The sequence below is a fragment of the Tursiops truncatus genome, chromosome 10 (assembly GCF_011762595.2).
Source record: "Tursiops truncatus isolate mTurTru1 chromosome 10, mTurTru1.mat.Y, whole genome shotgun sequence".
Taxonomy (NCBI): Eukaryota; Metazoa; Chordata; class Mammalia; order Artiodactyla; family Delphinidae; genus Tursiops; species Tursiops truncatus.
Genome location: NC_047043.1, coordinates 83717914 through 83745047, shown reverse-complemented (window position 1 = coordinate 83745047; position 27134 = coordinate 83717914). Strand labels below are relative to the sequence as shown.

The 27134-nt window shown below is 42.0% G+C and overlaps 1 protein-coding gene across 6 annotated transcripts in view; it reads left to right on the top strand.

Moving 5' to 3' along the window:
- FOXP1 (forkhead box P1) overlaps positions 1-27134 on the top strand; it is a 501131-nt gene that overhangs the window by 110316 nt on the left and 363681 nt on the right. For 4 of the 6 annotated variants that reach the window (XM_033865278.2, XM_033865277.2, XM_033865273.2 and 1 more), the window contains one exon: positions 11986-12081. The exons of the other annotated variants lie outside the window; for them this stretch is intronic. The gene's annotated coding sequence lies outside the window, so the exon portion shown is untranslated. Of the gene's footprint in view, positions 1-11985; positions 12082-27134 lie in introns of those variants that run through there. 6 annotated transcript variants of the gene reach the window in all.

The following is a 27134-nucleotide window of genomic DNA, read 5'->3' as shown; positions in this document are numbered from 1 at the left end:
ATTCAATATCCTGTAATAAACCATAGTGGGAAAGAACTTGAAAAAGTGTGTGTGTTAATATATATAAATGTATATAGCTGAATCGCTTTGCTATACACCAGAAATGAACACAACATTGTAAACCAACTATACTTCAGTAAAAGAAAAAAAATGATTGGTAGACACAGGAAGAAACCAGAGTAAAAGATAATGAAGCAAACTTTGATACCATTGTCTCTCTGTTCAAGGAGTGCCAGGAAGTTGGCAGCATTTTTATTTGCCCAGGGTGTGTTTAGTATCTCTAGCTCTTTAATATTGGCAAGTAGGTGATCGTACTGTCAGGTTATGATACTTGAGGGCAGCCCTGTTCCTTGGGTTGTTGCACAATAATAACTTCAGCTTTTTGCTACTTGCTATCGTTTGGGGGTTCAGATGCTCCTGAAGTTCATTTTCTGACTTGCGTATGTGACATAGAATGAGAATGCTCAGTAACATACCTCCACAGGAGACTCTCGTCTTAATAGTATACGTACAGAGATATTCTGTGTTTTGGTGGAAGTTACTCCGTTATAACCCTTGATGTGTGCTCCCTGCTGGGAAAGCATTCTAGAAACGGATGTCAACGAAGGGACATTCGTTCATTCCATACGTTTTCTAATTTCCAAAAATGTGCACCGTCAATATTTTTTCTTAATTGAACATTTTGTTGAACAGACGGGTGCTTTAATTATGGTGGTCTAAATTTACACACATTGCAGTGGTATTTTGCTACATTAATTACCTTACTTGTCAAGAGTAACAGGTAATTACTACATCAACTCACCCTCCTGCAGTACCTGGAAACATAACTTTATTTGAACAGATACAAGAAACCCGAGTATAGCCACGCCGCACCTCAGCTTGTGATAAAGGCTGGCCGTTCTCACAGTATTTTTTTATAATGGGGCGGGGGTGGGCGGGGGGCAGAGGTGAGCTGGCCCTTTTCCTTGTGTCTGTCCACCTAAGGTGGAAATCCAGAAACTACGTCATAGATTCAAAGAGTCTGGACTGGAAGGAACCTTTGGAATAATTGAATTCATTAAGCCTTCTCCGTACAGTGTGTTTCAGACAATGACTTTTCTAAGTCTGCATAGTAAGTAAATTAGTGTCCAATCCAGAATTGGCACTGATTTCACCCCACCAGGCTGGTAAAAAGCTTAAGGGATGTTAACGATTTTTAAAAAATAATTATAGAAAACTTCTCACCGATGGTTTGGCTGCCTTGTGAAAAGTATTTATCCTGTAGTCTGTTGAACTGCCAGGTACAACTCACATCGTTTGATTTCCTCCTCAGTGTATGGGTGTCAGCTGTTATGACAAGTTATGTTAAAATTCTACTTTAACTTTTTTTTTTTGGTAAAGGCACAAACTTTTTTTTTGAATTTTTGAACTTTATTTTTTTATACGGCAGGTTCTTATTAGTTATCTATTTTGTACATATTAGTATATACATGTCAATCCCAACCTCCCAGTTCATCCCACCACCACCCCCTCCAAGACGTGCACATTTTTGAGCCTGTAGGATGCCCCTAGCCAAATTATGCAGCATTACCTCTCTCGGTTGCCATGGCATAGAACAAAAGGACTGTTAGCTTGTAGGTGTGGCGCGGAATATACACAATGACATAATAGAGGCAGACTATCTTAAAAGGCTTTGTCCCCTTTTTAGTCAAACACCTGTGACAAAATTACGAACTGTGGTTAACATATACCACTTACAAGTGGTTTTTCAGAGTCGACCAGGGTAGGGGAGCTCAGCTTGCAAAGAACTTTCTTTCCCTTTGCACCTGGCAGGAGGAATGGGGTGACATTAGAAAGAAGTTCAAGACGTCTAGGGGTTATGGACCCAGCCTTGCAGAAATGATATGGGATGGCTTGTAGAGGACAGGGCAGGCCTCTTGGGGGTGCTTTGAGATGTACGGCCAAGGATCTCCCCAGCCCTGGACCCACTTCAGTTTCTCAAGCCTGAAATCGTGGCACAGATGCTTCGTTCCTGTAACTGTAGTCTTATCGCACGCCGTTACACATCACTCTGGGCTCTGGAACTCGTGATATTATAGCTCACAGTTACTGGTTTTTCCTTGGGTTTTTTTTTAAATTAACAGATAGAATACGATAATTAATGTAGTCATTCCTGCGTGCGACAAATATCTCTTGAGTGTCTGCCGTATGACAGTCATTGTGCTTTGTGTGAGGGTTGCAGAGAGGGGAAGGCAGCCCAACAGACCCTCGCTCTCACAGACTTTGCCTTTGAGTAGAGGGAGGCAGAGAGAGTCAATAATGGAATGAAGGAGCAATGTAGTGACATAGAATAAAAATACATGAAGGAAACGGTATACGGCCCATACCTTGACAGGGTCACTTAGATGGTCTGATCAGGGAAGGCAGCATGGAAGAGATGGTTTTTTGTTTTGTTTTGTTTTGTTTTTTTCATAGTTTTAGGACTAGGAGTTTTCAGAATCGAGATGGTTTTTGATTTAAGGTCTAAAGGTTAAAAATGATCTCCATATACAAAGAGCTGTAGGAAGAACTTTCTAGGCAGAGAGAATGATGAGGCCTAAGCCTCAGAGTTAGTGAGAGTATGGTGTGGGAACAGAAGGTCATTCGCAGGAATAAGGGTGGGTGGGTGAGGATGGTACGGGAGAGGTTGGAGCTGGGCCCTACGTGACATGGCAAAGGGCTGGGTCTTCTTCTCAGACTGATGCCAAGCCCTCGAAGGCAGCCACTTCTGATTCAGAGGTCAGAACAAACCACATGGTCGGCTGCTGGGGACAGGATTGCAGAACTTCAGGTATTTTCCTGAGAGTAGACTTCCTTGGGAGAGAGGCTAAGGTCTGGGTCCCCAGAGGTTGGGCAAGGAACCCAGAAAGAGTCCCCACCCGATACAGACTCGGCTGGTCCTGGTTAGGAGAAGACCGTCTTCCACCTGGGCATCCAGATGTGCACGGACAGGCAGGTTGGAAGCAGAGGACTTCGGGGCACAGTCCTCCAAGCAGCTGCAGCACCATCATCACCTGGAGACAGAAATGTAAAATTTCTGGCCTTACCGCAGCCTTACTGAATCAGAAACTCTGGGGTTAGGGCCCAGCAGTCCTGTTTTAATGAGCCTTCCAGGTGATTGTGTTGAGCCTGTGAGTTTGAAAACCCCTTTATGAGATACTAGTGCCGGAAAGGACTTTTCAGTTCTCCAAACTCACTGTTCTCAGTCTGCAGATGAGGGGACCCAGTTAAAAGCTACAGCTCAGTGCTGATGAGAAGCTGGGTCTCTCGACCCTATTCTAAGTGCTCTATCCTCAGGAGTTTATGGATTTAAAGAATAAACAAAACCCACTTTGTTTTTGTCTTTTGTGGTTCTTTTTGAGGGATCATTCTGATATTTATAGAAAGGAGGAGACAAATGAATATTTAAGAAGGAATAGTGGTGCGGTCTGTGAACTGCCTCGTTTCTCTTGCTATTATTTTCTCAGAGAATTTAGAAAAGCAATTTTCGTGTGACTAACCCACTCTTTTCTCCCTGTCGGTGGAAGAAAAACAAGTGTTTTGTCTTAAGTTACACCGTTGAGACACTTAGCAGAGGGTAATGGCGTTCTTTTGTTTCTGTATTACTCAATGTCTTTGGCCTCATTTTTGGTTTGGAAGTCCTGATACTCCCACGTTATATTTTTAAAGTCATTGTAGAAGACAGAAGACGGATTATTGTCAGGCCCGGTGTTTGTGTTTGTCTGTTTTGACCAAGAGAATCATAGAATTGCTCTCTTCACCCTCCACCCAGCCCCACCTCCCTGGCTGAGTTCTGCTCATCTTTTCAATGTCTTAGGCTTCCAGATCATTTCTAACATTCAGCCTTTTCTGATGTGTTGTGCTTAGGTCAAATCTGTGTGTTCATCTTTCCCACTTGCTTGTATTGTTGTTTCCTGCAGGCCTCGTGAGAACAGAGTCCTCATTTGTCATATATGACCTAGGGTAATTGCTGAAAAAGTTAACTGTCACGTGAATGCTTTCCCTCTTAATTGATTAGTCATTTGTCACTCTATCAACAACCATTTATTGGAAGACATGGTGGCAGGTCTTTTCTGAAAGGGGATACACAGAATATCAAGACATGGTCCCATGGTGGAGACTAAGCCAGAAATAAGTAGGTATTCAAGGAAATCCTAATGAAGACTGTAATAAGGTGTAAAGTATATTAGTCAGGATGCATTGTGCTAGCTGCTGTGACCAACAACCTGCAAATCTTGGTAGCTTAACATAATAAAGGTGTATGTCATGCTCCCTTCATGTCTGTATGTGCCCATGGAACCTCCTCCATCCTGGATTTGCCAAGAGAACTGGGGGTCTCCACGGTCTCGGGGGATGAAGAACAGGGAGCACAGTTGATTCTTTGGTCAGGCTTGGAAGTGGGGCACCTTGCTTCTGCTCCCATCCCATGGACCAGAAATCGGACACATGGTCCCAACCTAAGAGTCAGGAAAATGGGGCAACATAATCGTCCTGTGTGCCCAGGAAGAGGAAGATGAAATGGCACTAGTTATTGTGTGATAGTCCCAAACAATACGTTACTCTGGTTTGGGCCACTGAGGTTAGAGCACAATGAAGCACAGCGCCTTCTCTCTTTGCTAGCTGCTCGTCAGTAAACACCCTTGTTCCCCCAGAGATCAGAAGAGCGATAGTCCTCAGAGGGCCCTGATTTTTGCAGGTCATGGGGAAGATGTCTTTCATTTCATTCCCAACTGAAAGCCCATCTTCCTCTGGGGTTAGGCAGGGTGATTTGTTGATGAGCCAGCTGTGGCTTGCATTTGTTCCACTGTAAGATGGAATAGTCTACCCCGAGTGCGAGTGTGACTACACACAGATTGGCTTTCCCATGGTGGGACCTCGCTGCGTTCTGCAGTTGGCTCTCCCTTTCTCTTTTCCTCCTGGAGTTGACGAGTTTGGAGAAAAGAGTTTCCCGGTGGTGAGAACCAACAAAATCTCTCCCACTTGTCGTTGTTGTGGGCTTACAGACAACCCTTGGGCGAATGGTTATGTGTTCAGGAGAAAGCTGACGTTGCTTTTAAGGCTTAAGTTTTTTGTGTACTCAGCTCAGTTTATTTCTCTCCAGAAGATACCATGGGAAATGTTTCGTGGTACATTAAGTGGAGGAAAACATATTAATCAAGTGTTGATGATGCCTATTTTTTTGTTCTTCGAAAAAAGATGTTTCTTCCCCACTGTCTTCTTGACCACAGTGGTTCTCAAGAAGGAAGCTGGAATCTTCATCTAGTCCCCAGTCTTCCTTCCTCTATCCTTTTAGCTCAGTACAGAGGCACAGTGAGAAGCTGAGCAGGGCCAGTGGAGACGTGTAGTTGAGCTGGAGGCTGGAGAGATCTCCAGTGGCCTTTTAAGGACCAAGTGCAGGTTTTGATCTCTTTCCCTGCGAGTACTGGGGAGCCACTGAAAGTATGCAAGCGGGGAGTGAGAGGTGAGTGCAGGGTGAATATGCGTGCATGTGTGTGTGTGTGTCTGTCTGAGACAGAGATTGACCGAGAGAAAGAAATGATGAATGATGACTGCCTTTGTCGTGTGCTTTTTGGCTGGTGGGGAAGAGCCCTCCACAGGAGAGAGTGAATGTGGAGACAGCGTAGCACCTTTTTCCTCGCTGACCTGAGAGGTTTCCTCCCTCTTTCTGCTCAGAAGTTACTTGTCAATCGGGAGCTCACCATCCCCTCTTCAAAGCAAGGTAGTGCATTGGGGTAAATATTTACGAAATGGCAAGCTTCCTTGATCGAGATGTATTTTGTGTTTAAGGAGCCAATGACTCAGAATTGTTTTAAGTTATTGAAAGACAAAGTTATTGTGTGCCATCACGTAAAAAGGAAAGAGGAGAGAAAGTGCAGTTTTTGAATCAGACAACTGATTTACAGCTATAATCTACAAGCGATCAAATGCTTTCAGCAAAATTGTTTTGGGTTTTTTCTGAAGGCTTAAAGTATAAAAATTTAATTTATTTACAGAATCTCATTAGAGGACTTTTTAAAAGTAAGGTGAACTCTTCAGTTGCTTCGAGGAATGTTAATTGAGTGCGTGAGATGGTATAACACCATGTTTGGGAAATGAGAGATGACACGAATCTCTGCTCTCGAGACACTCCTGTTCTGAGAAAGAGGCAATCAAAAGCCATTAATAAATGAGTGTCAATAAATGTACAGCGAATGTCTTCTTCTTTTTGAAGTTCAGATAGCTTTTTCATATTCTATAACCGATATTTGAGAAATTGCTTTGTTTTAGAGAATCAAAAATACAAAAAAACTGTAAAGACAATAGCAGCTAATCCCATTTCCTCCAAGGCAAACTCTCTGTCCATTTTCTTTTCTTTTTTTGATGCATATGTTTAAGAGTGTACTTTAGCTATGATTTTTCTATCTTATTTCATGGCCCATCATAACAAGCGTCTGTACGCATTTCCCTATTCCTGGAGTTATTTTTAATGGCTACAAAATATTCTTTTGTCAGACTGGGCTATCGTTGACTTGCTTTTTTTCTGTTGGGATTGACATTTTAGGTAAAACAAATTCATACAATTTATCCATTTTATGTCTCAAACCATCTTGTGTACTTCACTGTTGTAATAAAACATGAATGGGGAACTGAGATTTTTTTTAAAAAAGCATTTCTCTGTCTGTATTACGTCTGTGAGCTTTACCACCCGCCCCAAAAAAGTGAACTAAAACCTTGTTACAACAACTTTACATTCTTGGGAGAATGACGGGAGAATATATTTGATGCGTTTCTTCTGGCATATTCTATCTTCGGACACATAGCTCCCACTCTGGAATTGGTTGATAAAGAGCGTCCTCCAAATCCAGGAAAGCTGTTTGGTTCTAATGTGGGGAGACTTTGTACTTGATTTTGAAACTTCTAGAGGTTGTCATTTTTTGCTTCTAGCATTCACTCCTCCAGTGACATTTTAAATCTACAAATTATTTATTTTGCTTTACTTTTTTTTAAAGAAGTATTTATTATAAGGTGACTTTAAGGTGACTGTTGCCTCCATTACCTTAAGACAGGGACTTGATTGTGCTGGCTGAGAAAAACCATCAGCTTTTTCTTTTCGTTACAGTGATACTATTTCCCATTATTTAACACATGAGAAATCATAATGTGTTATGTGTCAGTATGTAAAAACCCCCAGTCAATTTTCTAAGGCAGAAGGTAGCAAATGATGCTGGTGATCATTTTGTAACATATAAAAATACCGAATCACTATATTGTTGTACACCCGAAACTAATATAAGAAGTCAATTATACTTCCAAAAAATGGGGGGAGGGATGAAATTTAAAAAAAAAAAGAGTTGGCAACTTATGGCCCTGGGGCCAAATCCAGCTCACTACCTGTTTTTGTAAATAAAGTTTTATCAGAACACAGAACCCATTTGTTTATTTATCCCCTTTAGTTGCTCTCCTGCTGCAGTGGCAGAGTGGCATAGTTGCCGCAGAGAACTTACAGCTGCGAAAGCTGCAGCATCTAAAATATTCACCGTCTGGCCGTTTACAGAAAAAGGTTGCCAACCCTTGTTCTAAAATATGACCAAAGTATAGTAAAATGCCTTATATATAGTTAACAACCATTGCATTAAGAATGTAAAAATGTCTAAAACATTGATTTCTCAACAATTAATATGCTCTCAACATGCATTTTTTTTTGAAATGTGGCTTTTTTTTTTCTTTCTTTTTTATCACCAAGAACATCTGCGACACATCCCCTTTGTTGCTGGCTTTTCAAAACCTCTACAGAAGTTTCTGACATTCTACCGATTGTATTGTAACTTGACACTTTCTCCTCATGCTTTTAATTGAAAATGTTGTGTTACATTTTAGAGCATGTCATGGACTTTTCTCTTTTATAAGCAACAAGCAAAAACGTTTGACTTAGAAATAAGCATTTCCTGCAAAATGTGGGTATTAAAAGCCAAGAGGCAGTCAACTAAGAAAATGTCCACTGGATCTACATTCCCTGGTGTTGGTTCGTATTTGACTTCTTAGAGGCTCAGTGTTGCCATCCGTAAAATGGAAATCGGACCGCCTCGCAGGGCCACGTGAAGATAAAGTAAGGAAAGATACACCTGACACGTTTTGGGAACACATTAGCTGCCTGCTTCCTTTCTTCTTTCTACCCTTAGGTTAATTAGAGGAGCAAACAATCACAACTATAACGTATCTTCAGGGATGTTTCCAAATTTGCAAATTTATGTGTGGTGTTTCCGAAATTCAAGTATACGTTTGGAACCGGGTGGAAATTAGAAAGGTCTGTGTATTCGGGTAAGAGATACAAAACTGGCGAATGTAATAAGCGTTCCTGAGTCTCAGAGGCTTAACATAGTGCAGGTATACTTGTGAGGCACCTCCGTCTGCTGGCTGGTGGGGAACAAGTATGGTGGTCTGCTCCATGTGGTATTTCAGAGACCTTGGCTTATTCCCCCCAGTGACTCCACCATCTTGTAGGACTTGGAGTTCTGCCCTGGACCTCCAGGCTCACAACCAAGGGAAGAGAGAGGGCATTAGGGATGGGTCAGAGGCTCCTGGGTCAGGATGAAAGTAACATAGCAACTTCCATCTGTTTGGCCGTAACTCAGCCGCAAGGACCCACCTAACTGGAAATACATCCCAGCTGTGTACGCCCAGGAAGAAGGAAGAGATCTGATGAACATTCAGTGAGTCTCTGCCACAGACTGACCACATCTTCTTGGTTTATTATGGAGGATACATGCTTCCCAGGCATAAAAGGCGCAAAGATGCCAGTAATCTGAGAACCTGTCTTTAACAGTTACCCACGTAAATAACATTTGGAGACAGTAATGCTGGGTAGAGACAGTTAATCTGTATACGTGTTTAAATATATTTTAAAAATTAGCCTGTGATCTGAATCTGCTTCCCACATGTTGTGTGCCATTTACATACTTTGGCATTCTAAAATCACAGATCTATCCCAGAGTAAGTTTAGAGATAGATACTTAAGAAATGTTGCATTCAGTGACATTTTCATTACCAAAGTGGTCCACGTGGACTCAGATTTATTTTGCCACCCTTTAAAAGCAGAAGTCATACACAGTATTGAGTGGAATTTTTATCCACGAGGGCAGATAGGACATTCGTTGAAATACTGCCATTGTTATTTGATTCAAATGCACATCTTACAATGAACCACATCAGGACCATTTTCAATTTTTTAATACCTCTCATGGATCTAAGCACACCTTTTTTAAGTTATTCATTTTAAATTATGATTATATGAATATTTTAGGATTATAATCACCGTTAAATGAAGGACAAAATTTATCATACCAAAATAGAAATTCAACTTAAAGTAGAAAGAACTTGATTGCAAGGTTTAGAAGACTAGAAACAAGACGTAAAGAGGATATTAAAGAACATTTTTCAAAAGACCCTCAGTAGTACAGATTTACAATAGATTTGGAAAAAACACAGTTGCATTCAGTGATGTTTGTGAAGATCGTATTTGAGGCAGTCTCATCAAAGATCAAACTTCTGTAAGATTGAAAAAGCACACTAAAGCAAACAAACCTTTTGGTCATTCCATGGAAAAACTAACTTCAAAAGAAATCTTCATTCAGTACCATAAAGTTGGTGAAGTTTATTTGAGATAGAAGTTGCTCTTGACCTGAAGGTGATCCTGTGGCTTTTTGGTCAAGAGTCAAGATTGTATATGGCCATAGGTGATTAAAAATATCCCTTTCACTTTTTCTTGGTATTCACGGCATTTCCTACTACCTGTCACTTTGTCCTTGACGAAATTTGAGACTGAAAACGAGTCGACAAGGATGGTTTTCCAATCAGTTCCTCATTTTTTCTCGGGTACTCCTTTGTTATGTTCGAGTTCAGATTTACTATTCATGAGCCACATTTTAATCAGTGACCATATCCGACAAATGGAAGCTAAGCGCTGGTTAGTATGTTGAAAATAAACGCGAGGGCTCTCATTAATGTCGCCCTCTGAATAATTAGTTGAGCATCGTGTACCGAGCAGCGGCGAAGGCAAGCTGGCTTTTCACTGGAACGACAGGCTGACAGCCACGTCCTGGAGTGTGGTCATTAGTGTGTCCCACCATCAATGTCATGTTACTGTGTCAAATTAGTTAGTGTCCCCTTAGGAGAGATGCCGGACCTACAAATTATCCTCCCACATCCCTGGAAACCGTGTTTGCGAAACCTGCGATCAAGTGTGGGCAAATTATTAACACGGCTCATAAATGAACTAGTTTACAGGCTTATAACATTTTACAAGTAGATAATAAAGGGTAGAAAAGTTTTCCAATTGCTTTGCCCTGATGTGAGGGCTGTGATCTGCCGACGTTTCCTGGAGGAGCCCACAGCTGATAGGTTTTCGAGAGGAGCGAGCATACACATGGGGTGTCAGAACGAATGTTTGGAAAATGTAGCCTCTGAAGGGAAGCCAGTGTAAATGCATTGGAAACAATATAATTAACGTGGTTATCTCATTGCTCTGAGAAGCCCGTGACAAGGGTCCTCTTTCTTGTGGCAGTTGCTCATTAATGAGGTCACCAATTAAGTCTGAACTTTGCCAACTGAAATTACCTGGAAAAATATTTCTGATGCATTCTTACCGTGCTCTTAAGCTGCCCTGTTGAAGGAGAATAACGCTAACACAGCACGTTAAAACTCATAGGGGAATGACGATTCTTAGTCCGTAATGTATTTGACAAACAGTTTACACTCACGTCGATACCTGATACCTAGAAAACAGAGTGTGGACCCATCTGTCCTGAGTTTATCTCCTATCAAGAAAAGGCACCCACTGGGAGCACCACCACTTAACAGTCTGCTGAGCCCCAGTAGACAGACAGCCCACGTAGCTTCCGGAGATACACGACTATTCAAATCATAAAACTTCATACATCTCTTTTTTGGTTTCAACTTCTCTGTCTGATTAGATTAGAATACATGTGCATTCACGGAGTGTTTTCTGAGTTTACTTTTGCAAGGGAACAGCGCACACACAGGGAAGAGGTCGTGCTTTTTGTTCGTCCTGTAGTTGCATTTCCCTACCTCACAGCGGGTCCCTTCTGACATCTTCAGGGCTGTACAGGTGTCATTATCATCTCAAGGATCTAAGCAGAAAAGGCCTGGCATGTAAAACCTTGCTACTGACTGCTGTTCACAAAAACCTGCTGAAACTGCTTGAGGATGAGCTGACTTGTCTGTCAGCAACTTCAACTTACTTGGCATTGTATTTGGTAAATACTCATAACCCAACTAAGCCGTGAAAGCGCATGGCCTCGGCACACACGAGCACACGCACAGGCTGACTGTTTGCAGGAGAGGGCTGTTTCACAGCCTCCTTCTGCATTTGAAATGCAATGGAGAAAGAACTGTAACCTTTGGGGAGTAAGATTTTGTGTTTGTCTGGCAGGTGAGATAGCTTGTCTTTTTTTTTTTTTTTTTTAATAAGGTGATGATGTGTGTGTGTGTGCGCGCGCGCGTATACGTTTGTGTGTGTATTTCCTCCGGTCGCTTGTACTGAATGCACTGAGAGAGACTGAAGACCAAAACCCAAAGGAAAATCTTCACTGGGACTCAGGGATCATCTTACCCATATTGCTCAGAATGAGATAACATTGTAATTCCTAGAAGTTATCCTCAAAAATAAGAACTGTTGGAAGTTAAAGGAACCAAACTTCCTAAGTGAATGACAGTGGCTTCAAGAGTAGCAGTTTTACTTGACTCTGTAACATCTTTGTGCTATAATTCTATAACGCTGAACTCAAATTACGAGCTACATGGAATGCTGATTCTAGAAGGGAAAGGACAAAATAGGTACACAGATACATGATTACATATTTAAAAGCACGGTGTCAATAAGGAAGACCTAAGGCTTAACGTGAATGTGTTACTTTTGAGGCAACACAGTTTGCCGCTTCTCTTAACCTCTTCTGTTCTTTTTGCTTTCAGTGTCTCTCTGTGTGTTGCAGTCCTGTGGCATTATGCATGCCCCCAACCAGTGACCTCCAGACTTTTTATGGCTGTGAGACACGTTAAAAGTTCAGGGTGAGTGGCAAACAACACTTACATTGTGTACCGATTAAAAGTTGCCATCCACCTTTGCAGGTGACACGATACTGGATATAGTAATCCCTCAGAAGATAATGGAATGCCCCATTATCAAGCATGAGTTCCAAAGCCAGCAGGAATACGTTTATTGCCTTCCACGATAGCTTTATGGCTTTTCGGAGCAGGATTTGTAACTTGCATCATATCTGTGGAAGGGCGATCTAATGAAGGGTTGGTAAACTTTGTCTCTAAAGGGCCAGATGGTAAATATTATTAACCTCACGGACCACAGAGTCTCTTTTGTAACTAGTCAACTCTGCTGATGTAGCGCAAAAGTAGCCACAGACTGTAGGTAAACAAATGGGCGTGACTGCATCCGATAAAACTTCAGTTGCAGAAACAGGTCGTGGGCCATACTTGGCCTAAAGGCCGTAGTTTGTGGGCCCTGATCTAATGCATCAAAGGGGAACAGATGACCTGGAATCAGGATACCTCACCAGGTAGCAGTCCCTCTGTTATTGAGCAAACCATTTATCAAGAAGAAATGGGAATAAAAAAAATAATGCCCTTTCTACTGAGGTAGGAGTAGGCTGTATTTGTAAGGATGGAAGAAGATATAATGTACAGGAAAGCACTTTGAAAATTTCGAAACTCCTTACAAATGTAACGGATGCCGTATACCATTATTATGGTTCACCTAGTGGAATATACCTCCTTCACCCTTTTAATCACATTGGGTTTTCATGAGCTAAATGAGTGTGAGGGAAAGCCCTTTTATTTTCTAAGTCATGTGGTTTGGCTGTATGTTCCTTCTATTTTATAGTTGATGGACAAGCTGTTGAAATGCCTCTTTGGTATCAAATACGGATGAAGGGCTATGCGGATAGATTATGGCAGGCTAAAGATCAAATGCCGATACAGAGCTATTAAATTTCCTTGAATCATCAGATTCTGAGAGTGTTTTCAGATCTTCCACCTTTAAAATAGGCCCTAATAAATAATAATGCTTCGGATGTCTACAAGTATGTTTGAAATTCACAAGCCTTGCATGTCAAAACACAGAGACAGGTTCAGCAAATATGCTTCCCTGGACTAGTGGTACTAATTAAGGAAAGTCATACTTAAACAAACAGCTTGGTGAATAGAGGGGTAATCAGAATCTCCATTCATGAATTCCTAGGCTTTTTTTTTTGTTTTCTGACAAAAAATAGTAGGCTAGTCTTTAGATATGTTTTCATGTCTTTCTATCATTTAAGAATTGTTTTCCAGTAACAGAGATGCACCTATGTGAGGTTAAAAAAATTAGTTATGTGTTCTCTCATAAAAGATGTCTGGGGGAGAGCAATTTGCGCTTTCTGTCTTTATGCTCTGCTTGCCTGTTTAGGTGTTGCTTCATTTTCACGGTCACATGATGGCTGCTGGCGCTCCAGCCACTGCTTCTACATCCTGAAAGGAAGAGGCAAGAGTACAAGGAACAAAAAGAGTACTCCTCCCAGCTGAGGAAGTCCTCTTTAAAGAACTTGCCCTGAAGTCTTGCTCAGTGGCTTCTATTTACATCCTTGTATCCACCCCTAATATAAGGGCATCTGGGAACTGGATCCTTAGACTTGAGAAATTTGTTGTCCCAGATAAATTCCAGGTTCTAGTAGTAATGAAGAAAAGGTGTGTGGTCGTTGAGCAGCAATCGTGGTTGCTTATATGAAATCATGCTCTCAGTTTTTCTTCCATGTCTAATTTTTATTTATTTTGATGAATGCCTTCTTTCTTTGATTGATTTGTGTGTGTAATGTCTTATTTGAATTTTACATGTTTGAATTTCAGCTTACTCAATTCTCAGCAGAGATACATATCTCAGTAAATATTTTAGGACCATAATATTCTTACTAGAAGTACCATGACAGATCTGAGAAAGAAATTTCTGTCTCATGAGAACCATCAACCAAAATTTAAACTCCCAGGGCTTGCCTGGTGGCGCAGTGGTTGGGAGTCCGCCTGCCGGTGCAGGGGACACGGGTTCGAGCCCCGGTCCGGGAGGATCCCACATGCCGCGGAGCGACTAGGCCCGTGCGCCACAGCTGCTGAGCCTGAGCTCTGCAGCCTTCGAACCACGGCTACTGAGGCCCGTGTGCCTGGAGCCCGTGCTCTGCGGCAGGAGGGGCCGCCGCAGTGAGGAGCCCGCGCACAGCGACGAGGACCCAGCGCAGCCATAAATTAATTAATTAATTAATTTTTAAAAAAATTTAAACTCCCAAATTTTCGAATGGATTTTCTCTCCTCTGGATGGGAGATTTTGTTAAAGCCTTAGTCCTAGCGTGAGGTCCTAGGACATACAGGCCTGCACCCAACTGTGTTGTTCCCGGTATGTGTGAGGGCTGCCGCTGATGGCTTTGAACTATCCCTCAGAGACTGGACAGTGCTGCCTACTCTGCAGCTCTGCTTTGCTCTTCCCCATGTGTCTGCTGAAAGCTTACTTTGGAGGGTGGTGGAGACAAGTAAGCCACTCCTGTCCAGTTTCCCTATTCCAGATTGGCCTGTACTTTATTCTCGGGAAAATTACCATCCCACGGAAGAGACTTCCCTTTCCTTCGTAATATAGTCTCTGCCTATACGAGCCTGTGATCGATGCTCATGAAACACGGTAGCTGATGCGTTCACAGACATTTCTTGGATGCCTGCTGTAGCTGTAGGATAGCAATGTGGGTAAGAGTGTCCGCGCTGAAGTTAAACCAGCCTAGGTTCACATTCCACCATTTCCATTTACCGGTTGAGTGCCCCTGCGTCAGTTACTTAACCTTTCTGGGCCATGACCTCCTCATCTGGGAAATGGGGATACAAATAGGAGCTGGATTCCTATAAAGAATTACTGAGATGATGGTTGTAAAGAGCTCAGCACAGTTCCTGGTAGGTAATAAATGCCAGCATTGTGCCATGCGCCCTGGGTGATGTGCTGGAAATCCCAGTCTGAGGAGTTTTTGCCGTCCTCTGGCTGGTCCGCTGGCCATTGCTGTACTGGTAGACAATGTATATTTCAGAAGCCATTGCTTCTCGCCTGGTATTCTGTTGGAAGTTTAAGTAAAGCCCTGGGAGGTGGCTTTGATGCCCGCCTCCAAGGACTCTGCAGCCACGTATACAGCTGGACAGCCCGGCTAACGGAACTTAGATCTCTGGGTCCCATTTTGACGCTTTCCCCTGAGAGGCAATCAGTTCGTTCTTTATTCCGTTTTTTGACTTACTCAGACGATGGGCCTGCCCAGCAAGCAGAATTCACTAACTGCTTTCAGGTTGGTATTGCTGATGATAATCTGAAACTCAGTAGGGTTTCACTCATGCAGGCTGGTGCTCCATGAGGTCGGTCTTGCCCGGCCTCATCCCGGTCCCCGCCTTTGTGCTGAGTCTGCAAAGCAGCCCCTGGTCCCCACACGTCTTCTTGGGACTGGCCCTCAAAGAACAGTGTCGTACGCACAGAGAAGCTGCCGCATGACTGTGGCAGAGATCATCAGCTGTGCCCGTGCACGGCCCAGTTGGCGACGTGTCCCAGAGATTGAGAAGCGTTGGCGACCACTCGACCATGGCTCTCTGTTGATTACTTGACTCTGTGGAAGTAGTGGCTTGTAGGAGTGGCTCTTACTTTTTCAGGAGACTCTTGGAAACTAACTTTTTCCTCTGTGGTTTCAAGTATTTTATTTAGACACTATTCCTGTGCTCAGTTGCCTTAAAATCTTCCTCGCCCCTGGACCATGCGATTCTCTGTCTGGAACAATTTTTGTGCTTCACAGAGCTAACCCCTTCTCATCCTTCATTATTCAGTTCAAATATCACCTTCTTGGGGTGGGCTTCCCTGACTACCCCCATTAAAGGTGATTTCCCTCTTCCCCCTTCTCACTGTCAGCCACCCAAGCCTCTTGTCTGTTTCGACTTACTACAGCTCTGTCACCTTCTGAATATACCTGTTAACCAGGTGATAAGCAAGAGGCAGATCTGTCTGAATCAGTGTTGCTTCTTCATGGCTGACAGTGCCCAGTGAATAGTAGGCAGGCTGTCAGTCAGTATTTGTCGAAGCAGTCAGAGGACATTTGGGATTTCCCTGTGAATTTCTATATTTCATGGTACTAAGAGGACTGCATCTGGGTGAGAGAGTAAGAAAAGAAATGAAACCACACACGTCACCTTTATTATAGGAATAGAATCCTGCCCTTGGCTTTTCTCTGGAAAGCTTCCTCTCTACCTTGTACAAGTCTTTGATACTCTGTGTGTCCCATCCGGAAAGGGTTATACATCATCACCTTCCCCATGAAGACAGAATCATTTGCCTTTTGGTTCTAAAGCTTATGGTGGGTGGTATAAGTTCATTAAGGGTGTTGGATTCCAAGCCCAAATCCCAGCACTCTCGTTCCCTGGCTCTTTGTTCTTGGACAGATTACTTCCTCTCTTTGGTCCTCAGTTTACTTACCTGAGGCAGGGGAAATAGCAGGACCTAATAAATAAGCTCGTAGTGTTCGTGCAAGGGTTAAATGAGATGCTACGTGCACAGTGCTTTGCACAGGATCTGGAACAGAGTAACGATGCTGTTGATTCAGGAAGATCAACAGAAGGGTATTGGGAACCACCCTGACAAAACTCATAACGTCCTTTCTTGTGATCTTCATTTTAAAGGGGGGTAAAGATGGCGAAGAACCTGGATTCCCTATTAGATTCGCTCATTTCATGCACTGAATTACCTTTAAAAAGTGGAAAATGAGCGAGCAGTGGGATGACCTGTTTTATATTTGTTGTTAGCATGTCGACTGTTGGGTGTGAGGGATCTGTTTCAGATAAGGCCAGCGATAAACCTCAAATGATGGGATGGCTCAGTGTTTGGAGCCCAACCCACGTGCAAAAACACCTTTGGAATTTGGAGTTGAAGGTCCTGCACTGTCCTTACGATGCCTGGCTGGGGAGATGTTTCATCCTTAAGTAATCAGAGCTCATTTGATCTCCTGCCTCACAATAGACCATGTCTTAAGTTGCCTGGAAATTCTAATTTTAAAAAAATTGGGAACTTCCTGGTGGTCCAGTGGTTAGGACTTTGCACTGCCAATGCAGGGGGCCCGAGTTTGATCCCTGGTCAAAGAACTGGATTCTGCATGCATGCCACAACTAAAAAAAAAAAAGAAGATCCCACAGGTGGCAACAAAGATCCTGCGTGTCACAACTGAAGACCCAGCATGGCCAAATAAATAAATAAATATTAAAAAAAAAATTGTACCCTTGATGTATTGGTCCTGAAAATTTACATATCTCTTTTTTGAAAGGAAATTCAAGTCTGTATGGATTGAACGGAGGTAGACGTAAATATCTTTCATTGTGAGCCTTTATTTCTTTCACCTGCTTAAGGTAGAGCGTCTGTTCTGGTTGCTATGTTGTATTAGTTGGGGCCTGGTTGAACTGTGCTGTTTGTTGTGCATTTGCTGTGTGGAAGCCCAAGCACAGAGAGGGATTTGTCCCTCTCTCTATCCCACAGCTTTTGGTGGTAAAAGATGAACTATATCAAGTCACATACTCTCGTTGACATGATTTATGGAAGAGCTAGTGTTATGTAAGAAATTTAAAGAGCTGATAGGGGCTTCCCTGATGGCGCAGTGGTTAAGAATCTGCCTGCCAATGCAGGGGACACGGGTTGGAGCCCTGGCTCGGGAAGATCCCTCATGCCGCGGAGCAATTAAGCCCGTGCGCCACAACTACTGAGCCTGCGCTCTAGAGCCCGCACACCACAGCTACTGAAGCCCGCGCGCCTAGAGCCCGTGTTCCACAAGAGAAGCCACCGCAATCAGAAGCCTGCGCACCGCATCGTAAGAGTAGACCCCGCTCACCGCAACTAGAGAAAGCCCGTGCGCAGCAACGAAGACCCAACACAGCCAAAAATAAATAAATAAATTAATTAATTAAAAAAGAAAAGCCATTAATTTTTGTTGATTTATAATTTGTCCCTCTCAGCTTAATAAAAATAAAAGAGCATGAGTAAAATACAGTTTAGGGCATCACATTTGGTTCCTAATATCCTTTTTAGAAGCAAAAAAGCTAAAGTTCAATGAGCAGGAGTTAAGTGAAGCAAACGATTCAGGAAAAACCTTTATTAGACTCATAACAGCCCTTGGAGTGGCAAAGACCCAGCTTTTCTTCCATCTATAAAAAACATGCAACACCCTTGTCTCCAAATACCATTTCAGAAACGAAAACAATAATCACGAAAGGGGAAACAGATCCGTGTAATGCGAGACTTGATTCGTGTCGTTTACACGGGAAGCCTGACAACCTGGATCACCACCCATGCAGCCGTCTTCTCAGTATCCTGATGCCTGAGCATCAGCAGGAAAGATTAGGAGCGTTCCAAGGGGTTTTCTCTGGTGTTTTGAAATGTTGCTGCCTTCAGTGTGCCTCTCAGGGCCAGGTGAGTCTGGTTATGATGTGCTGGGGCTTGAATCTCACATTGCCGCTTCTTATGGACCGTCAGTCAACCTTTATTTACCCTGGATGTTCACATCAAGAGAGGCCGTCTTTGTCCATATCTGCCCCAGATCATTTGTTACTGGTGACACAAATCTATTCCTTCACTTCCAGCCCACTTCTTAAACATGATAATTTTTTTTAATTCTACTAGAATAAAGCATGATATGGTTTTCTATAGTTGTATATGCCTAGAAGAACTTGCATTTCATGTTATCACCAATCCTTGTGTGTGTAGTTTCCCCCTTCTCCCTTACAAGTAATGAGAGAGAAGAGTAGAATTTTTAAAACTCATGCAAAACCTAATCCTGAGAAATTCCAAAAACCAGCGGTGAAGAGAAACAGTCTAGTTGTGAAAAGTCTTCCCTGTAATAGCTGCCTTTAGTGGGAGTTTACATATTAGCTCACAAAACTCTATGAGATGGGTATGATTCTAAAAAGTCCATTTTACAGGTGAGGAAACTGAGGCCTAGTGAGGTGAAATGATTCCCTCAAACTTCTCTGCTCATTAGAAGTAGAGCTGGGATTCAAACCCAACCACTCTTCCTCTGGTGCCATGGCTCCTAACCACCGCACCATATTGTTTTCACCATGTAAGCATCTTCCTAGGGTGTTGATTTGCAAGCATGGTTTTGTTTGAACATACATTTTTCCCTTTGGGGCTGCTTGTATGCTACGTGTTGAGACTTTATACTTCAGTGCCATGTAACCAGCTCTGTTTGTTCTTAGTAGCCTTTTTCAAATGCTTTAATTCTTTTTGCTAGTACAAGAGCTTTGGGAAATAAAAGTTAAGTCCCGATGTGATTCAGAACAAGGACAGCCACTTAATTGGCGTTCTTCGGTCTCTAGTTGGACGTGCCTTTTAAGACATTTTCTCTAGATCTTTGAGTCATTTTTCTCTGGTACATTATTCTAGTTAACCTCATCTCTGCAGCCCTCATTTTAGTTCGTGTTAGCCTCTGACTACCCAAAGATTGAATTGTTCCACTCAATCACCTGTGTGGAAAAGTGTGGCAGGCGAGAGGGTCCCCTTCCCAAAGCAGCAGTCCTGTACCTGGGGCATTTTCCCAGCAAGCAGGTTTAGTTCTTGAAATGCATTCACCTGGAAGGCTTTTTATTTACCAAAGTGAAGATCTGGGTACTTACAGGTAACACTGGGTAGCAAAGTTAGAAGATCTTTGGTTCCTTGGTCAATAGAATTCCAGATTCATAAGCTGTATGCCAAGGACTTTGACGTTCAAAAATAACAGATAATAGGTTTTTAAAAAACATAGTAAAATGTTAGGTTTGAAAAAAATATAGAAAAGCCAGTCACAAAAGACCAACGAATAAGCAGTTTTTACTCCAGGGGTTGGAATTGTCTGCATGTCCTTGTTAACACAAACAGCAGACCATTTTTAATGTGTCTGTGCCTTCAGATACTGAGCCCACCGTTTGTCAGGCCTCTTGGGTAACTTGGGACCAGTTTAGGCATAAAGAGGAATTCAGTGGCTCATGATGCTGGAAACTCGGCTGGTAGAATGAGCTTCAGGAGCATCTGGAGTGGGGGGTTCAGATCTCGCTGTTAAGTCTTGGTCTCAAGTCGCGCGCAGTGCTCTGTGCTGGATTCCTTCACGGAGTTGTTGACCAGTTTGTCGCAACATAACCCTTCATCACTCTGCTTTTGTAGCAACTCCAGCAGAAAGGAATCTTTGTTTATAAGTTCTAGCAGCTCTCACAGAATCTGGATCTTCCTGGTTCTGCGATTGGTCCCTTGTGTGCCATGTGCCTATCACTGAAACAGTTTCTGGGGTTGGAGCAAGGCTGGGTTGGCGGGGAGGTGTGAAGCAGTGGGTAGCCTGGTGTGGGTCACATGCTCGTCTCAAGAGAGGTGAACGACCTTTGACCTGCACAAGACAATGGAAAGTGGGTGAAAGGGGTGCTTGTTTCAGAAGAAAGGGACAGAATTTTTGGAAGGTAGAGTGCGCATATATATCCTATAAGGCACTGTACTTTTTTTTTTTTTTTTGAAGCACAGGCACCTTTTAATTTTGCAGTAATTTCAAAGTTACAGAGAAGTTGCAAGAGTAGTCCAGGAACTCCCCAAAAGGATCCCTTTGCTTAGATTCAACGTTTTGCTCCTTGGCTTTATCATGTCTTGTCGATCTACCTATGTAATACACATACACACACGTGTCTATACTTATACGTAATTGTTTTCAAAACCATTTGAGAGTTGATTGCAGGTGTCATACCCTTTTATTCCTAAATAAATCAGCGTTTTTTTTTCCCCTAGGAACAAGGACATTCTCTTACATAACCACAGTACAATGAGGTAATATTGATACAATATTAATAAAATATAGTCCGAACCTCAGTCCCTATTCAGATTTCATCCAGTTGTCCTGATCATGTCCTTTATAACTATTTTTTCCTGGTCCAGGATCCAGGATTGCTCAGAAAGGCACTGTACTTGATGCACAGTAAAGATATAAGATTACAGAGGTGGCAGGAACCTTTAAATATCATGTAGCCCAGCTCTCCAAGATTGAGTGTCATCTGAGATGTTCCCCATTAAGTTCTGTGCCTACTACTTGGACATCTCCAGTGACATTGACATCGATGAAGTGGGTTTTGCCTTAAAAATACTACCATGCCTCTGTCCTGAAGGAGCCTGGGCTTCATTCATTGCTGTACTCCTTCCATCTGTCCTTCTGTCCAGCCATCCGCCAACCATCTGTCACTGTCGTAGGTCCTAAAGCAAGGTCTTTGACTTCAACATACTTACATCTACAAGGTAGACAGAAAGGTCAATTATAATACAGTGCTAGAGAAGCTACAGAAATACTGATAGATTGTACACGTATATATGAGGTTGGGGAGGAGACATCGGAGGTGGGAGATGGGAAGCCCTCCCCGAAGCAGTGAGATCTGGCTGGGACCCCTAAGGATGAATAGGAGTTCGTTACCAAGTAGCCAAGGGGAAAATGATCAGATTGATGGACTTACTGTCTCTTCTAGAATTAAACCCTACATTTGGACTTGGATTTGAATTACCTAGGGAAAACGGCTTATAAAATACCTTACTTAGCCCAGTTAAAATATACGTGTCTTTTAGGCCATACCAGTGATGTTAGTGATGGGAAATAGCTGCTGATGAAGGGTTTCTGTCCAGGCTAGCCACATGGCATCTGTCAAGTTACCCTGATTGCCTTTCTCCTACTAAGTACATAACAAATGAGTGAATAAAGCTTCCATGGGTAAAGTTTTGGTGAGTTAAATTATAGACTTTCTAGTAACACTTCTCTAAGAATTTTGAAAGGATTGGACTTTGTTTTTTCATACATTCTTGTGGGTAAAAAAAAATATATTCTGAACTTCAGTTTTTGAATGTTACCTGAAGATAAAAATAGTACCTTCCCAAGGGTTAGGGTTTATATGGAGAATAAACATATTGATCCGTATGAAACACCGATCATGATGGTGGCACCTAAGGAAGCACTTAATGGATGTTACTTACTATCAGAGGGTGTCCGTGATTTTTACCCCATAGGTTGTCAAAGGCTTAAAAAAGTAATTTATTGTATCAATGACTAATAACTAGTTGATCTAAAAATGTTTTTCCATATACCCTGAATGTAATATATTTTTTTATTTTCACATATTACTTCTATTATAAAAATTAAGGATATTAATGATGGGAAGATTTAGCAAAGAACTTTAACTCCACATGCTTTTAATGCTTCCCTGAATTAATAATTTTCATGTCCATCATATTTTCTCCTTGGCCCACAATTCATCCCATATTTGGATCTTGGCAAATGATGACTTGGTTAATTAGGCAGTCTGTTAACTCTGATTACTGAGTTATAACAGATCAGTGTAGAAGCATCAGTGTGCAATTTGGATTCAAATGCTCTTCATTTTATCAAAACAAATTTACATTTAGGGGTAAGTATGTTGAAATGCATTAGGGTAAAATGATGCATTTCATCAGGAAAATTTTAAAAGGATAAAGAATTATTTCCTCCTGCTAAGTTATTTTTTTATTATGACATTCGTCACATTATCTTTCACTAGGAATAGACTTAAAAGCTTGGAATTTTCTTTTAAAGCTTGAAAATTATAGCTGATTTAATCCCTCGATTATACAAATAGGATGGATGCGTTGCATTTTTATTTAAGCATAATTTAGTATAGCGACACATGGTTATATTCCAGTTCTGACCACAGTGGCCTCTGATACTGGACTTACTTGTGGAAGTGAGTCTTGACTGTGTTGGGGGGTGGAATTAGTGGGTTACATTAAGGCTCGCTCTCTTTCACAGCTGAAGGGATTGGCAGTTATTAAATACGATTGGGCCTTTGTAGTCCTTTCTCTTCCTTGTTTAATGGCTCCTCATTCCTTAAGGGCAGTTGGAGTATCAAAACCTTGCTTGCCTACCCCATCTCCATCTCTGCCTGCCTTCCTTCTTAGCACAGAACGCCGAGCCTTGCGGAAAATGCACAAACAAGTAAACACAAGAATGATTTTCCAGATTCAGTGAACGCTGAAATTTGTGTTAGCTTCCCCTAACAGTTCTATGAGGTGTCAGTAGCATTCAGAAGACAGCACCTCACCCTTCTCTCCCTCCCTGCTTTCGCACACACCTACACGTGCACGCGCGCGCACACACACTGAACTCCGTAACGGGTACCTAGGAGGTGCTGAATAGGTATTTGTTGAACACTGATTGGTGGAAAAGTTGAAACACTGACAGTCTCCCACCCCACGCTCCCAGGCTGCTCTTAGAGCCGGTCCAACAGTAGGGACCCTGTCCGATACTGCAACCGTGAGAGTAAGTGGGGCTGATGAAGTTAATATTTATTTTTTCAGTAAGCTTACTGGAGTCTGACCTTTCTGAATTGCTGTGTTCTAGTTCCATGGAAAATAGAGCTAGAGAGAGAAAATGTTTTTTACACTCAATGAACTTAGTATCTTGTTGATTGGTCATATTGAGGTGACCATAGGTCAGAAATAGGAAACCCTAGTTCTTTAACTTGATTCAGTGAAAGCATCTAGTTTATGCAAAACTGGCTTTTTTAAGGCTAGAAGACCCTCTGACTTTGTAGGTAAAGCAGAACTTTGCTTAACTCAAAATGGAAGTTGGGTTTTTATGAATTTGATTATTTTCTCTTAATTGGGAACAGTTAGTAATAATTATAGGTGACGCTCATTTTGGAGGGGCTTGTGGCTGGTTGTTCAAAGGTAAAGTGATGTTTTGAGCGCCAGTGTGACAGATTTGAATGACAGTCAGCCTGAATAATTCAGTTTCCCTACCTCCCCATTCCTTCCAAAAGAACGAACCAAATAAGGAATTTTTAAAAACCCAAACCATTCTGGAGTCTGAATTTTTAGTCATTTTCAAAAGACGTAGTTTGACAGAGAGACATCCTCGGGGGCTTTTATGTGTGAGGTAAACCCACTGGAACATTAATTTCTTTCTTTTAATGGGGCTTCAGATACCTAAATAATACATGTATTATAATAATAAGTTGCCAATAGAGAGCCTTCTGGAAAACAACTCCCTAAGGAATGAGATAAGAAGTGAAGTCCAGTTGTCTTGTTCTTTTGGCTGTGCCGTGTGGCATGTGGAATCTTAGTTCCCCTAGCAGGGATCGAACCCGTACCCGCTACACTGGAAGCACGGAGTCTTAACCACTGGACCGCCAGGGAAGTCCCAGCTGTATTTTCAAGTGTCCCTTCAGACAGAACATTCTTACCCCACATCAGTGGCCCCCAAGAAGTCTTAATGGCAACGTCAGGGAACTTTCTCAATTAAGTGCTTCTTAAATAAATAGGTCTGTGGGCAGAAGTAAGCAGCCTTGTTGGAAGGTTGGGTACTATGACTCTGTGGTTTTATTAATTACATTTATTCTTTTAAAATGACCCTGGATGAAAACAACCACCCCTTCTGTGGTCATGGTTAGCAGATGTTTACCGTAATATTCTTTGCTCCGTGGGAAAAAAAAAAAAAAAAGCCTCTTCCACCCAACAAAAACAGCCACAGTTTGCTTGGCTCAATCAGAACTTTGGCGCTTGGGTCTTACTTTATATATCATGGCTCCAGTCACACAGCCTTTCCAAGTGTGAGGCTTAGGTCACTCCAGCATCTGCAGGAGCGCCTCACTCAAACAGTGATCTATTATGTGAGCGCTTAATTCTTATACTGTTTTTGGCGTCCACCCTTCCTCGTTGAAACCAATATCCTATATGCAAGGTTCTCTTTGTTTTTCTTGTAGGAGCATGCTGGCTCCTCCTTAATTTCAAAGCCTTTCACCTAGGTCTGATGGCCATTTTTGTGAGGATTTTGAGCGTAGAGATAAAGGCAAGGTTTGCCTACTCCATCTGAGAGTTTGGATTTTCCTGGGCTCTCTCTGAAATGAAAGGCATCTCCTTGTCTCATGTTTTTTGTTTGAAAGGTGTCTTTTCTTATTGCATGTTGAGTGTGCTTAACCACCTCACTTCTCATATTTTTTTTTCTTGCCAATTCCTTTTTTTTTTTTTTTTTTTTTTTACAAGCAGTAAGTGCTCATGAACCTTTAGATGGTCCCTGCCTACACCTGCCATTCATGGTTCTAACAGGTATTTCAGAAGCAGCCCCCTCATTTGTCCTGATTTCCGCTCTGAAGAATGCCTCTTGCTCTTCGGCAGTGCTGAAAGGAAATACAACAGCACAACTTTGCTTTTCTTGGGAAGCTCCTCCCTTTGGAATGGAGAACTCTGGGTGGCTCTTCTTATTTTGTCTCCATCGCCAAAATAAGCAGGGATCTTGCATAACACCAGGGTAGGAAAAAAGAAGTAATTTTAAGGGAAACGTACGTTCATGTCGAGAAAAAGGGAGTTAGAACGGGACAGAGGACAGTGGTCCACAGAGGTAAAGACATCTTTTCCATTCAGGTAGGAAACCAGGTTTTGATCATTCTGGTATAATTTATAAAATAAAAAAAGTTGCTTCCTCCCATCCCCAAGTCTTTTCTTTGATCCAGTTAAAAATAAATCTTGAGATTAGAAAAACAAGGCTCATAGGTTACTTAATTGATGTATGTGGTAGTTGGAATAGATCAAGTCTTGTATTTGTGAAATTATTTTCCTACAATCTTAGTTAACCCTAAGTGATTCCCTTGGAGATGACTTGGTTTGAGATGCTTGCCCTAATCTGAACCCAGTGCCAAAGCTAGCCAAATAGGATTCTTGTTTGGTCTGACTTTAGGAACATGGAAGAGACATCTGAGCATTCAGATGAACCAAAGATGTCTACTCTAGCTGTTTGGCTGATTAGTGGACATATTATTTGTCCTTTTAAGTGATTCCAAATAATGTCTGTTGATAGAAACAGAGCAGACACTTCAGTGTTTCAGACTGTTTGTGGGTGGCAGGTTTTGAAAATGCAGCTAATTTGCAAAAAGAAGAAAGAGTAGGGAAAAAAAAAAAAGCGAAAGAACCAAAAAAACAAAATCTTAAAAGTTTCAGTTTCATCCATTCTCAAGGTTTGAAAATTTCAAAGCTGGGGGAACATCGAGCAACGTTCTTTCGCCATTGTAAATTAAACACTCGTGTCCTTAAGATATAGCTGTGAAGGCGGTAGGGCCCAGGAGCATTGTGGGCACTGGCATATGTCAGCAGTGCCAAAGCCAGAGGGATTTTGGTTGGGCTCGCACAAACGGTTGACAGGAGCGTGGATAGCCCCCAGACTGGGGAACCTTGATCGTGCCTGGAACTGACTGTTTATATGTACACTTGTTTCTCACGTATACAAAAAGTGCCTCCAAACAAAAGCCAAGTCATGACCTAATAAAGAGCCCGCTTCTTAAAGAGCCCTATGTCCCTGAGTGCTGACACAGGTAGGCTTGGAAACTAGCGTGGTGGACCCAGGCTTGTGTTCAATCGGTTTGATTAAAATAAAAGTCTTACTAAGATTTAAAAACGTACATTAGAAAAGAATTCCAAACCTACCCCTCACCCCCGAAACAGGGAAGCAAAACCATTTAAAATAGATAATTCTTAGATGTTGGTTTAAGGTTCAGCTATTTTAATTCGTTAGTCCACTGCTTTTCCCCCCAAAGGTTTCAAAAAAAGGTTTTCAGTAGGACCTGAGCCATTTCACTGTTGGAAAAATGAAGTTTCAAAAAATCAGGATATGGGCACACACAAAAAGGAATTTGAGTTAGAGTTCCTTTTAAGCTTTCGAGAGTAGGCTATGTTCTGTTATTTTTCTAGTGTTTTTTGTCCTTTGAGTTTAGTCAAGCTATAAATGGTGGCAGATACCATCTCTATATTTGTGGGTAGTAAGAAAAGCTTCAAGGAATATGTCAGAGCAGAACTAGAAATCCCAGAAGTCTTGTTTAATAATTAGAATCTGAACATTTATCACATTTTTACTGTTCGTCAGCTACTACTGTAATATACCAGCACTAACTTACTAAATCCTTATGAATACTTTGAAATAGCTACTCTTACTACCTTCGTGTCTCAGATAAGTAAACTGCGGGTCAAAGAGGTTAGCTGTGTTAAATTGCCTGGGGTTACGAAAAAAGTAAATGCAAGT